This window comes from Geotrypetes seraphini, chromosome 2, assembly GCF_902459505.1.
Source record: "Geotrypetes seraphini chromosome 2, aGeoSer1.1, whole genome shotgun sequence".
In the NCBI taxonomy this organism is placed as follows: Eukaryota; Metazoa; Chordata; class Amphibia; order Gymnophiona; family Dermophiidae; genus Geotrypetes; species Geotrypetes seraphini.
In genome coordinates, this window is record NC_047085.1 from 320,562,387 (window position 1) to 320,575,221 (window position 12,835).

At 45.4% G+C, this 12,835-nt stretch overlaps 1 protein-coding gene across 13 annotated transcripts in view; it reads left to right on the forward strand.

The window, feature by feature from the left end:
- GADL1 (glutamate decarboxylase like 1) overlaps positions 1-12,835 on the forward strand; it is a 426,028-nt gene that overhangs the window by 114,311 nt on the left and 298,882 nt on the right. The window lies entirely within an intron of this gene.

The following is a 12,835-nucleotide window of genomic DNA, read 5'->3' on the forward strand; positions in this document are numbered from 1 at the left end:
TTTTGGCAAACCTGCCTGCATCAGGGGTCACTCTTGAGAATAAATAGCGACTCAGATAGTAGCACTATGCTTCCTTTATAATTACAGTATCAGAAAAATCCAATCTCATATGGCATCATCAAACATTTTCTGATGAAATGAAAAGACATTTTAGTAGCTGCCCTCTAGCTGACTCTATCCTATTTACATCTTTTTTTGTACTGTGCCCTCCATAATTATATATAGTTCTCCAGATGAGGTCTGACCAGAGACTATACTGTACAATAGCATTATTTCTCATTTTTTTCTACTGACCATTCCTCTCCCTATGCATCAAGCATCCTACATAAGAAAGTAAGAGAAGCCATCTGGGATAGACTGAAGGTACATCAAGCCCTTTCCAACAGTGGCTAAGAGGTAAGAACAAAGCAAGCAGAGAAGACCACAACATCAAACTGCAAGATGCATTATAATAGGGAACATATATAATGTGGAACCAGAAACAGTTCGGTGGCCACGTCTATTTGAAATGTAGGCCTACAATTAGGATGCTGTTTATAGAATTTGCCCCAATCTACATTGTTTTGTAGAAGTGTGGTTTGTAATGCCAATGGGGTGATTATTCTGAGTCTACAGCTATGTGTGCAGAGACAGGGGAACTGAGGCTGTTTCTTCCCCATTTTTTTTCAATTTTAACGGATTGATACAAATTCCTGCCATCTTTAATGTGGGCTTACTTTGTTTTTTTATGAGGTACTGTGTTTCCCCGAAAATAATACACTGTCTTATATTAATTTTGGGCCCTTAAAAGGCACTAGGTCTTATTTTCAGGGATGTCTGATTTTTTTGTGTACAATGATCATCTCTCCCTTCCTCTCTTCCACCCCAATTCTTCCTATATCCTTTCTCTTCCCCACATATGCAGCATCTTTCCTCCCCTCTCACCCATCCCCTTGTGCAGTATCTTTCTATCCCTCCCATCTCTTGTGCAGCAGAACCCTTGCAGCTTGTATCCCTCCCTTCCTCCCATCCCCCCGTGTAGCATCTTTCTATCCACCCCCACCCCCGCCAACCCATCTCTCTCTCCGACCGTGTGACACAAGGAAATGTACCTTATAACAAAACAGCAGCATCGGCAGCAAGCTAGACAGGCTCCTTCGTGGCATGGGCCATTCCTCTGCCACATTGCTGATCACATTTTGATCACTAAATTGAAAATAAAATCATTTTTCCTACCTTTGTTGTCTGATGATTTCATGAGTCTCTGGTTGCACTTTCTTCTTCTGACTATGCATCCAATATTTCTTCCCTTCTTTCAGCCTACTGTATGCTTCCTCTTCTCCAGACCTCATTCCCTCTCAAAATTTTTTCTTCCTCTTTCCCTCTCCCTTCTTTCTTTCTGTCTCCCTGCCTCCCTTTCTTTCTTTCTGTTTCCTTTCTTTCTTTCTTTCTTTCTCCCTGCCTCCCCTAAGCCACTGCTGCCACCATCAGGGAACAGGCCCCCAAGCCACCGCCACCCCAAGCTCTCCCTGCTTCCCGATGCAGCATTCCTATCCCCAACGTTAATTCTAGCCCGAAACTTTCTCTCTGACGTCAGAATTGATGTTGGGGAAAGGAAGGCTAATCGGCCCGGTAGATCACGAAGGTAACACAATTCTATCGCGGAGCCCAGGATGGGCTTCGCGATCGACTTGCGTTGCCTACGCAATCGACCTTTTGGGCACCCCTACTCTACATGCATTATAACACCTGAGAAATAGAAAGAAATTAATTTCTTCCTGAACAGTGCAAAATATAGACAGCATATATAAATACTCAAAACTGACACATTTCAATTAGTAAATTGAAAATAAAATCATATTCCCTACCTTTGTTGTCTTGTGATCCAATTATCTTTTCCCAATCTCTGGTTGCACTTCTTTCTGTCTGTGTTCTTGTGTTTCCATGGCTTTCTTATCCATTTGCTGTTTTTTTTTTCTCCTTCACTTTCTGCCCTACATTCATCTTTGGCAATAACCCCTAACATTCAACTTTCTTACATTTTTCTGCTTTCTTCTCAAAATCTACTTTTCCGTGTCTTCCCTTCCCATCTATCCATGTGTATCATCTTCTCTCTCTTTCTTCTCCCCTATTTCCATCTATCCCATAAGAAGCATTTCTTCTATCTCTCTTCCCTGCCACACCCATTGCTGTGCACCATCTCCTCCCTCTATCTTCCCCTCCATCCCTGTGTACCATCTTCTCCCTCTCTCTCCAGTGATTTGACATCAGTCTTCCCCCTTACACCCTCATATGGTCTGGCATCTTTCTCCTCTCCCATGGTCTAACATCTCTCTCCTCTCCTTCCCACAGTCTGGTATCTCTTTCTTCTCTCCTTCCTTTATCTGGTCTGGCATCTCTCTTTTCCCTTCCAGTGGTCTGACAACTCTGTCCTTTCATCACCCTTCTCCAGAATCTGACATCTCTTACCTCTTTGAGTCATCTCTCCCAGTGTAATATTTCTCTTTCCCTCCTCTCCACCACTATCATGTCTAACAATTCTCCTTCTTCTTACTTTCCCCCATGTATATCATCTCTCTTTCCCTCCAACTCCATGTACTTATGTACAATTTTCTATTTCTCTTCCCTCTCCCATTGGCAGCACCCCTCTTTCCCTCACTTCCCAGCACCCCATCCATGCATCATCTGTCCTTCCTAACCTCCTCCCAACCTGTGCAACCTCTGTCCTTCCCTGTCTCCCCCCAGCCCATGCAGCATCTGTCCTTCCCAACCCCCTCCCAGCCTGAGCAACATCTGTTCTTCCCTGCCGTCCCATCTGCCCTCCCATTCCATATCTCTCCCTTTCCAACTATCCTATCCTCCTATTCCATACATCTCCCTCTACACTACCCCCAGGTCCACCATCTCTGCCTTTCTCTTTCTGTCTTCCTTTCACATTTAAAATAATAGCAACTGGGGTGGGGGGTGGGGGGGGGAGCAGGTGTGGGGAAGTCCGGATCTGCAGGGCCAGCATTAGGGGGAGTGAGAGCTGATGGTGCCGCAGGGTCCCGCTGGGGGCAGAGAGGGAGGAAGGAAGGAAGGAAGAGGAACCGAAGGCCATGGCCTCTGTGGCCACCCCCCTCCCCATTCTGACGCCTATGCTTGGATAATCAAAAAGCCTGATCGTCCAAGTACTCATAATCAAAGATGGTTTTAGACGTATCTAAAACCAGCTTAGGCCTTTCCCCTGCCTCTAAACGCATAGAATGAAAAGAGGCATTTTTAAAGGGCGGGAGGTGGGCCGACCTAGACATAGGTGTATAGCCTAGTCGGCACTTATACGTTTTGACTTAGACCAGGAGGGGTTGGGCTCCCTCCTGCCCCAGACGATCGTGGGGCTGCCTCGGGGCAGGAGAGCTTGAGCTCCCTCCTGCCTGATCTTGTCGGGGGGGGGGGGGGAGGTTGGATCACAGCAGGAGAGATTGGCTATCTCTCCTGCCGCGATAGCGAACACAAGTGCTGCGTTTGGCGGCACTTCAAGGTATCACTATTGCGGCAGGGGAGATGAGCCATCTCTCCTGCCGTAATCGTTGCTGGGGGGGGAGGGTGTATGGCTTCTGTAACCGGTATTGTTTTTGATAGACACCGGTTACAGAATCCAGCTTTTAGGTGAAGGACTGGCCCCTCCTTCGCCTAAAAGGTCTGGTATTGGGCGTTTTGGACTTAGGCTGTTTTTTGTTTGGTAATGTGTTGTAAGTGTAGACATAGTGGTGGTCTGGGCGTTTAAACAGCTGAACATAGAGGCGGGCCATTATTAAAAAAAAAAAAAAAAAAACCTCCTTTTGGATGTTTTTTTTGAGACTGGACATTTTCCCTGCTTCTACTTTCAGCATTTAGGGCCTAGGCCAATAGGGGACTTAGATTTTTTTTTAATTATTATTATGCCCCTCCACTTGTATAGCCCTTGATGGAGACTATGTTGCTTGAGTTGCTTTTTTACCAATCAATCCAAACCATCCTCGTAAATGTAAGGTCCAGAAGTCTAAATGGAAGCACCCAGTTTTAGAACTGCCCCACATTGCTTTTCATGCCCCCCTGGGGGGGGGATAATTTGAAATCTTAGTAACAGTTTATGGTGTAGGCATGTTGATATACCATTGCTGTTAACTTAGAAGGTAATTTTCTTTTTCAGATAGTTTTCACTCTCTCAGCCCAACCAAGAAGGAAATGACATGGAGCCATGAAACTTACAAATTATTCCACATAGTCACCCTTAAGTTCAACACACTTGGTACATCGTGTCTGCAGTTTCTGTAACCCTTCCAAAAAAATACTCAAATGTCTGGTCGCTGAAATACTGTTCCACTGCTGCAATCACCTCCAAATCACTCAAAAATCTTTGCCCTTTCAAACTCTTTTTAAGGTTTGGAAAACTGAAGATAGTCAGATGGTGCAAGATCTGATGAATAGGGTGCATGCATTGAACCCTCAACTGCATCAAAACATCCATCATTTTGCCAGCCTTGTGAATAAGTGCATTATCTTGCACTCCTTTCTGCAGCTTCCCTTTCCTTTTTTCTTTCAATGCCTTCATTAATCAGCACAGCAAGTTACAGTATTATTCTGCATTATAACACCTTCCAGATCTGAAAACACTGTGGCCATGGCCTTTCCTTCTGACTTTTGGGTCTTGAATTTGCTTAGTCTTGGAGAACCTGAGTGCCATTGTTGCATGGACTGTTGTTTTGTCTCAGGATCATAGTGATGCAACCGTGTTTCATCAACAGTAACTAGTCATTCCAAAACGGCATCTGCTTGCTGAAAATGCTGCAAAATCAACTTGGAAGTGTCCACTTAACGTTGTTTCTTGTGGGCATTCAAACGGTTGGGTACCTACGTGGCTGACAGCTTCTGCATTATGTCACAGGGAACCCCCTGTGAAGGCAAAAGAATCCTTTCAGTGTCCCAGAACTGATGAGCAAAGTAGGGAATTGTCCCAGGAGAAAACAGTAGATAAACCTAAAATTCCTCTTAGAGCACTGCCAAGAAAGAAAATGCCTTTGCATAGCAATACACAGAATGAGGTAGGGACTCCTCATGCCTCTTTACCGTTTTCTAAGCAGCAAGTGAAAAGCAAGGTAACAGGACTACAAACCCCATCAGGCCAAGGGCAGAGAATTCCTAAACCCAGAACCGGAACAGCTCCAGTGCCTAGCAAATCCAGAACTGGTTTGAGCCAGCTCAACAAGCACCTGAGCTCACAATTAGCCAGAACTAAGGGCACACCTACACTCCAGCACAGGCAGTTAGCCACTGAGAGAGAAAAGGGTGGGCAGGCAGCCACACACTAAACCACATAGGAGAAACCCAGCAGGGAGAGAGAAGATAACCAGACCTTCTCTGTCAGGAAATAGAAGCACACCAGAGCCTTATACTCCAGATGGGCAGATAGGACCTCAGGATTGGAAGGATTTTGTTGAGGACTCATTCATAAATAAAAATGATATTGAAATGAATGAAGCTAAGAGTATGGAAGAAATGAATGAGGATTTTTCATATGCTACTGACCCTGAATTAATGGAGTGGAGCTGAGGCACAGTAGGAAAAGTTTGGAGTTTATCAAAAGGAAATTGTTGGTGAAGGATTCCAGACTAGCCAGGCTGTATTATTTGAAGCCTCTGGCTGAAAGAGTTGGTTAGTTTTTTGGGGTTTTTTTTGCCATTTTTTTTGTATGGAACTTGCAGGAAAAACTGTACAGCCTAAATCCAAGCAGGACTGAGTTTGTTTTGCTGTGAGTGGAACTCTTTATTCAAAATCTAGTGGAATCTTGGTTGGGATTTTTGTATACCAAAATCTACAGGGTGGGTACAGATCCCAACACCTCTGGGGGTATTTTGGCTAATAAAACCCCAAGGTGAACTTTTCCCCAGTGAAAGGACTTACAAGAAGTCACAGCAGAATCTGGTTGGAAAGTCCAGGTAGAAAACAGTGGCTAGGCCGGGAAAGACCTAGCCCAATGTGGCAGGTGTAGGCCTGAGAGCCTCATAGAGGGCCATAAAAAGGCTGAAATAGAAGCCAGTGGATGGCAACAAGCCAAATAAAGGAAACAAATGGATTGTTTGTATTTTGAGCAAGGACTATTGTTTGCTTGTATTTTTGGAACTCATTTTTGAAGTTCTACTAACTTGAGTTAAATGCACCAAGTCTGGTGTGAAATAAAGATTTCTTTTGTGGCAAGCAAGTGTTTTGCACTATTTTTTGAACTTTATTGCAGTCCTTCCCAGCTACCCATAACTCGCTTTCGCTCAGCCGAGGTCTGTGTGACTTAGGGTATTGGTCCCTGGACACGTCCAATCGGCCACACCCAGTCACAATACCCAGCTGCTCATGGATTATATACCCAACCCATTCCCTAGATATCTGTAGTAGTTCTGCCTGATTCACGATTCAAATCGATTCACTTCGATTAAAAAAAAAAAAAAAATCGGCTTCCCGATTCGCTGACTGACCCTCCCCCCTAAAGTAGGAGCGGCAGTGCTGCCTCTTGCTGGCTGGCCGCTGCCACTCCTGCTTTAGAGGGCTAGGGGGAAGGGTCAGTCAGGAAGTGTTGGTGTCTGGCTTCCTCCCTAGCCTCCCTCGCATCCAGGGTCGGATTAAAGGGTGGGTCCGATGCCTGCAGGTGGCAGTGGTGGTTATGTTATCTTCCTGCCTCAATAGATAATGCTGCTGTTGGTGCTTGCCTGCACCGTAGCCCATCTGCCTGCGGCCTTCCCACTGGCTCCATTTAATTCCGCTCGCTGCCGCTGCTCCAAAAGAGTCAAGCACGTGTAGCAATTGCACGACGCTGGCCCATAAGCCTTCTCTCCATCAGAATTGATGTTGGGGGAAGGCTTATGGACCGGCGGGTGCAATCGCTGCACGCGCCTGGCCCTTTTGGAATTGCGGCAGCAGCGGGGTGGAGGTGTTAAATGGATCAGCAGCTATGGGCAGGGGGTGAGTGGCGGGAGGCCGAATCGGTGGCAGGTCAGCTTGGGGGAAGGCAGGCAAGCTTCGGGGTGAGGAAGGGAGGATCCTGCAACTCTTGCCATGAGACTGGACTCACAGCAGCACAGCATTTCTTCTGCTGCCATCAGACTGCTGCACGATTAAAAAAAAAAAAGAGATTAAGTGTAGGCAGCCTCAATCAGCCTGACAGGAGAGCTGAGGAGAAGGAGGCAAGGAGTGAAGAGCCAACAGGACTAGGCTATGGCTACGATGGTAAAAGGGGCCAAAAGAGACTACGAGGAAAAAATAGCTAAGGAGGCGAAAAACTTCAAGCCGTTCTTTCGATATAGCATAACTGTCTACAAACCTAAAGGCCTAGAATGGTGCATTTTCAGCAGAGGCCTTTCCTGCGTCCTTCCTTCCTTCCTTCTCCCCTAATTCAGTAGGGGATAACGGTGAGCACAAGTAGACGCTGGGGCCGCACCGAAAACAACGGCAGGCAGCAGAAGCAGCGGCGGGGACTTAAGAGCACAGCTCCGCCCCTCCCCCGATCCAGCAGGGGCTAATCGGTTGAGCACAAAGAGACACCGGGGCCTTAGCGAAACCAGTGGCAGGCAGCAGAATCAGCAGTAGGGACTAAAGAGCACAGCTCCGCCCCTCCCTCAATCCAGCAGGGGATAACGATGAGCATAAGGAGACGCCGTGGCCGCACCGAAAAGAGCGGCAGGCAGCAGAAGCAGCGGCGGGGACTTAAGAGCACAGCTCCGCCCCTCCCCCAATCCAGCAGGGGCTAATCGGTTGAGCACAAAGAGACACCGGGGCCTTAGCGAAACCAGTGGCAGGCAGCAGAATCAGCAGTTGGGACTAAAGAGCACAGCTCTGCCCCTCCCCCGATCCAACAGGGGCTAACGGTTAAGCACGAGGAGATGCTGGGGCCACACCGAAACCAGCGGCAGGCAGCAGAAGCAGTGGCAGAGACTTAAGAGCACAGCTCCGCCCCTCCCCCGATCCAGCAGGGTTCTATATCATACTAGATATCGGATCTGAGAATGGTGGCAGTTGACTGTTTAATGCAGCTGATGCACCGAGATGATAGTGGCGGTTGTCTGGCTGTTGCAGAGGTCATCTGATCCAAATGACATGCCTGCATTTTAGCATTGCATTGACTCTGATCTAAATGACTAGCCTGTATTTTGGCACTCATTACTACTTCCTGGGAAACCTCATGGCTGAAATATTGTGTGTTGGCTTGGCTGCATACGTCAGGGCTCAAGGAGCATACCAGCTTTCGCTCCTTGGCATATCGTTCTTTATGAATTTCTAACATCAGATCCTATTGTCTGACTGGAATTTACTTTATTTTATTTTTATTTATTGTTTTCTCGGGTACTTTAGCTAGATTGTGAGCCTTCGGGACAGCTAGGGAAATCCAAAGTACCATTTTTATTTATTTTATTTTAATGTATCTTTAATCTATCTTCATTGTAAACCGCTTTGAACCTCACGGTATAGCGGTATATAAGAAATCAAATCAAATATTAAGGGGAAACGACCCGCGAAGGAAACGGTGGGACCATTGGATGATCATGGAATAAAAGGAGCACTAAAAGAGAACAAAGCAATTGCCGACAAACTGAACACATTTTTTGCGTCTGTATTTACAGAAAAAGATGTACACAGCATACCGGAACCCATCAGGCTATATGCTGGAAATGAAGATGGAAAGCTGACAGAATTGACAGTCAGTCTAGAGGAGGTGTGTACGTAGATTGATAGGCTTAAGGGCAATAAATCCCCGGGACCGGATGGCATCCATCCAAGGGTCATCAAGGAACTGAAAGGGATCATAGCAGAACTGCTTCAACTAATAGCCAATCTGTCGATCAAATCGGGAAAGATTCTGGAAGATTGGAAGGTGACAAATGTTAAGCTGATCTGCAAGAAAGGTTTGATGGGAGATCCGGGAAACTACAGACCTGTGAGTCTGACCTCAGTACCAGGAAAGATGAGAGTCACTGATAAAGGACAGCATCATTGATCACCTTGACGGACATGGGCAGATGAGGTTCAATGTGGATAAGTGTAAAGTGATGCATGTCGGTAACAAAAATCTCATGCACGAATACAGGATGTCCTGGGCAGTACTTGGAGAGACCTCCCAGGAAAGGGACTTGGGAGTTCTGATCGACAAGTCAATGAAGCCATCCACGCAATGTGCGGTGGCGGCAAAAAGGGCAAATAGAATGCTAGGAATGATAAAGAAGGGGATCACGAACAGATCAGAGAAAGTTATCATGCCGCTATACCGGGCCATGGTGCGCCCTCACCTGGAGTACTGCATCCAGCACTGGTTGTCGTACATGAAGAAGGACATGGTACTACTCGAAAGGGTCCAGAGAAGAGCAACTAAGATGTTTGAGCGACTAAGGGGTTTGAGGAGCTGCTGTACAGCGAAAGATTAGAGAAACTGGGCCTTTTCTCCCTCTAACAGAGGAGGTTGAGAGGGGACATGATCGAAACATTCAAAGTACTGAAGGGGATAGACTTAGTAGATAAGGACAGGATGTTCACCCTCTCCAAGGTAGGGAGAACGAGAGGGCACTCTCTAAAGTTGAAAGGGGATAGATTCCGTACAAACGTGAGGAAGTTCTTCTTCACCCAGAGAGTGGTAGAAAGCTGGAACGCTCTTCCGGAGGCTGTTATAGGGGAAAACACCCTCCAGGGATTCAAGCCAAAGTTAGACAAGTTCCTGCTGAATAAGAACGGGCGCTGGTAGGGCTAGTCTCGATTTAGGGTGCTGTTCTTTGACCAGAGGGCCGCCGCGTGAGCGGACTACTGGGCATGATGGACCACTGGTCTGATCCAGCAGCGGCAATTCTTATGTTCTTATGAACAAAGGATGGGAATGAGAAAGGAGACAGGAAGAAAAATATAGGGTTGGAAAGAGGATAAAGAGTATTTGGAGAGAGGGATGGAGTGAGCAGAGAAAAATGTCTGGTGAGAGAAAGGGAAAGAAGGGAAAGAAAGAAAACAGTGAAGAGTAGAAATAGAGAACCAAGAAGGGGGAAAGAAGTAAATAAGAAAATGGGTAAATGCGGGCGGGGCAAGGCATGGTGGGGTAGCCTGGGCAGGGGGGTGTAAGCCTTCAAGGGGGGATAGGCCTTCAGGGATCGTGGCACAGGCCTTCAGGGGGGACAGGCAGGCCTTGGGGGGGGGGGGTGCAGGCTTTCAGGGGGCCCCTGGTGTAGAAGTACATGGAGGGAGGGAGGGGGGGTCAAAGAGACATGCATATGCCAGACTTTGGCGGGAAGAAATAATGGGGCTAAAAACAGAGGAGAAGGAGAGAGATGGTGGACAATGAAATTTAGGGAGGGAAGGGAGAGAAGTTGGACACAAGGGATGTTGTGGAGGGGGATAGGAGGGTAGTTGGGAAAAGAAAGGGAGATATGGTGGACACTGGGGTGGTGGGAAGGAGGGAGAGATGCTGGATGAAAGGGTAGTTGAGAAAAGGTGGATTTGTGGATTGAGCCGAAAAAAAAGGAAAGATGCCAGACCTCCGGGGAGGGAAGGGAAATGGAAGGGGAGGACAGAGATGGCAGATGGATGGTTAGCACGGAGAAAGAAGGAGACCCTGGCAAACAAGTTATCAGAAGATAACCAGAGCCCGGGCCCAAGAAGATTTGAATAATGACCAGACAACAAAAGGTAGAAAAACTAATTTTATTTCCTGTTTTGTGATTACAGTATGTCAGATTTGAAATGTGTATCCTGCCATTGCTGGTGTTAGACCGCAAACGTGAGCTAGGATTTAACAGAGAGAGGAAAAGTCTTTTTTGTTTGTTTATTTTGTTTACACCACAGCGCCAGTATGGTTAGGAGAAGGCAAAGGGGGGTGAAGAGGCTATAAAATAAACCCACCAGGATGTTTGGAAAAAAAACCCCACCCAATTGGGCAGGAAAATCGAATCGAATCAAAAATTTTTTTCCTGAATCGGGCAGCACTAATCTGTAGAGTCTCAGCAGTTGTTTTAGCTGATATTCGCCGATCTGCCAAAATCAGGTCATAGATATGTTCAACAATTTTCAGAAGTTCACTGTTTGAGGCCTCCCAGGCCTTGCTGTATCTTTGGTCTCAATCTCCATGCTGAAAGTTTGCACACCACTTCTTCACGATAAAAGTATTATGGGCATTTGTCACTTGATATTTGCATCATACATTCAAAGATTTCCTTTGGAGTTTTCTTTTGTAGGAATAGGAACTTTTTGATGACTCAGAATTCCATATTTGAAAATCCCACACTTTTCGTTGACATGGTTCAATCAATGATCTGAAACAATGGGCTCCTTTTACTTAGCTGCACTAGTGGTTTTAGCGTGCGCTTAGCATGCGCTACATTGCCCCATGCGCTACACGCTAATGCCTCCATAGAACTGGCGTTAGTATTTTCCGCGTAGCGCGGGGGTTAGCACGCGCTAATCTTCAGCGCACGCTAAAAACGCTAGCGCACCTTAGTAAAAGGAGCCCAACGTTAAAACGTAACATTACAATTCTGCAAATTGGCTCTTTGCAAAATAAAATAACACTCTTTCAGCTACAGTGACAAAATAACACTCAGAATTTTGGAAGTTGGTTGGACTGAGAACTTTTCAGCACCCCCTTGTAGTTGTAACATGGTTTTATTATAGCCTGAAACCTGATATTATGTCAGGTTTCAGGCTATTTAAAAAACCTGAAAAAAAGGGCACTATAGAATTAATTATTATAATTGATTTGTATATATCAAATGAAATTATGTGTAGGTAAATGAGCCGTTATATTATGCCAGACCACAGATAATACTTTTCAGTTTGTGTTGACACTGTTTATAGCATTATCTACCCCATCATTATGAAAAAAAATCAATATCAGCTTAATCCTTTATCTAAGTACGTGCTTCATTAGTTCATGTGTGTTATCTTATTTGATTCAAGAACTTTGTTTTTAATAATTAATCTGTTCCACTTCATAACACTTGCTCCCTTGCATAATTTTCTTCCTTGAGTTGAATTAAACCAATTCTGTAATTTGCAAGCAATTAACAGAATAAATATGCAGAAAGATAAGTATTACTTGAGAAAGTCAAGACTCAGTGCTCCTTTTACAAAGGTTCGCTAAATATTAGCGTGCGCTAACCACACGCTAAACACTAACGTGTGCATGCTAGTCTATGGATTGCGTTAGCGATTAGCACATGCTAAAACGTATAGCGCACCTTAGTAAAACATTGGGGTGGGGTTCAATGCATCCAGAATATTTTGGCCTCCAGAGGATGAAGAAGAATTTATTCAGGTTTTACCAACTCTAGTTGTCATAAAATAAGAGATTTAACCTTCTACTGATTTGCCACTACTGAAAATAATATGCTTCTACTGCACAGAAGGGTGGCCTACCATTGACACAGTTTGCCTCAATCTATTTCCATACTAGGCTTCAGAACCAAATAAAACCAGTTTGGGCAGCCTCCTTATTTTCTATCTGCAGGGCCAGCAATCCCAGGTTTCACACAGAAAGGGGGGTCCATTTGGAAAAAAAAAAAGGTTATTTGCTCAATATTTTTTAATGACTAAACATAAAATGAATTTGGTTCTGAAGGGCCCTGTTCTTGTATGTAATTTTAGCACTATGATAATCGTAGAAAAAATGCAAATGCCAGCAGCATTATGAATCGGTGCTTCTCAGCCATCTCCTGAAGGAGAAAAGATTGCTGACAAGGTAAAAAAGTGAGCTAAAAGAGCATTCAGAAATGGAAGAAAGATCCAAATGAAGATAATAAGAAACAATTTAAGGAGGGGAGGTGTGGCCTAGTTGTTAGAGTTGCTGCCAGCCTGCTCCCTGTGACTCTGGGCAAGTCAC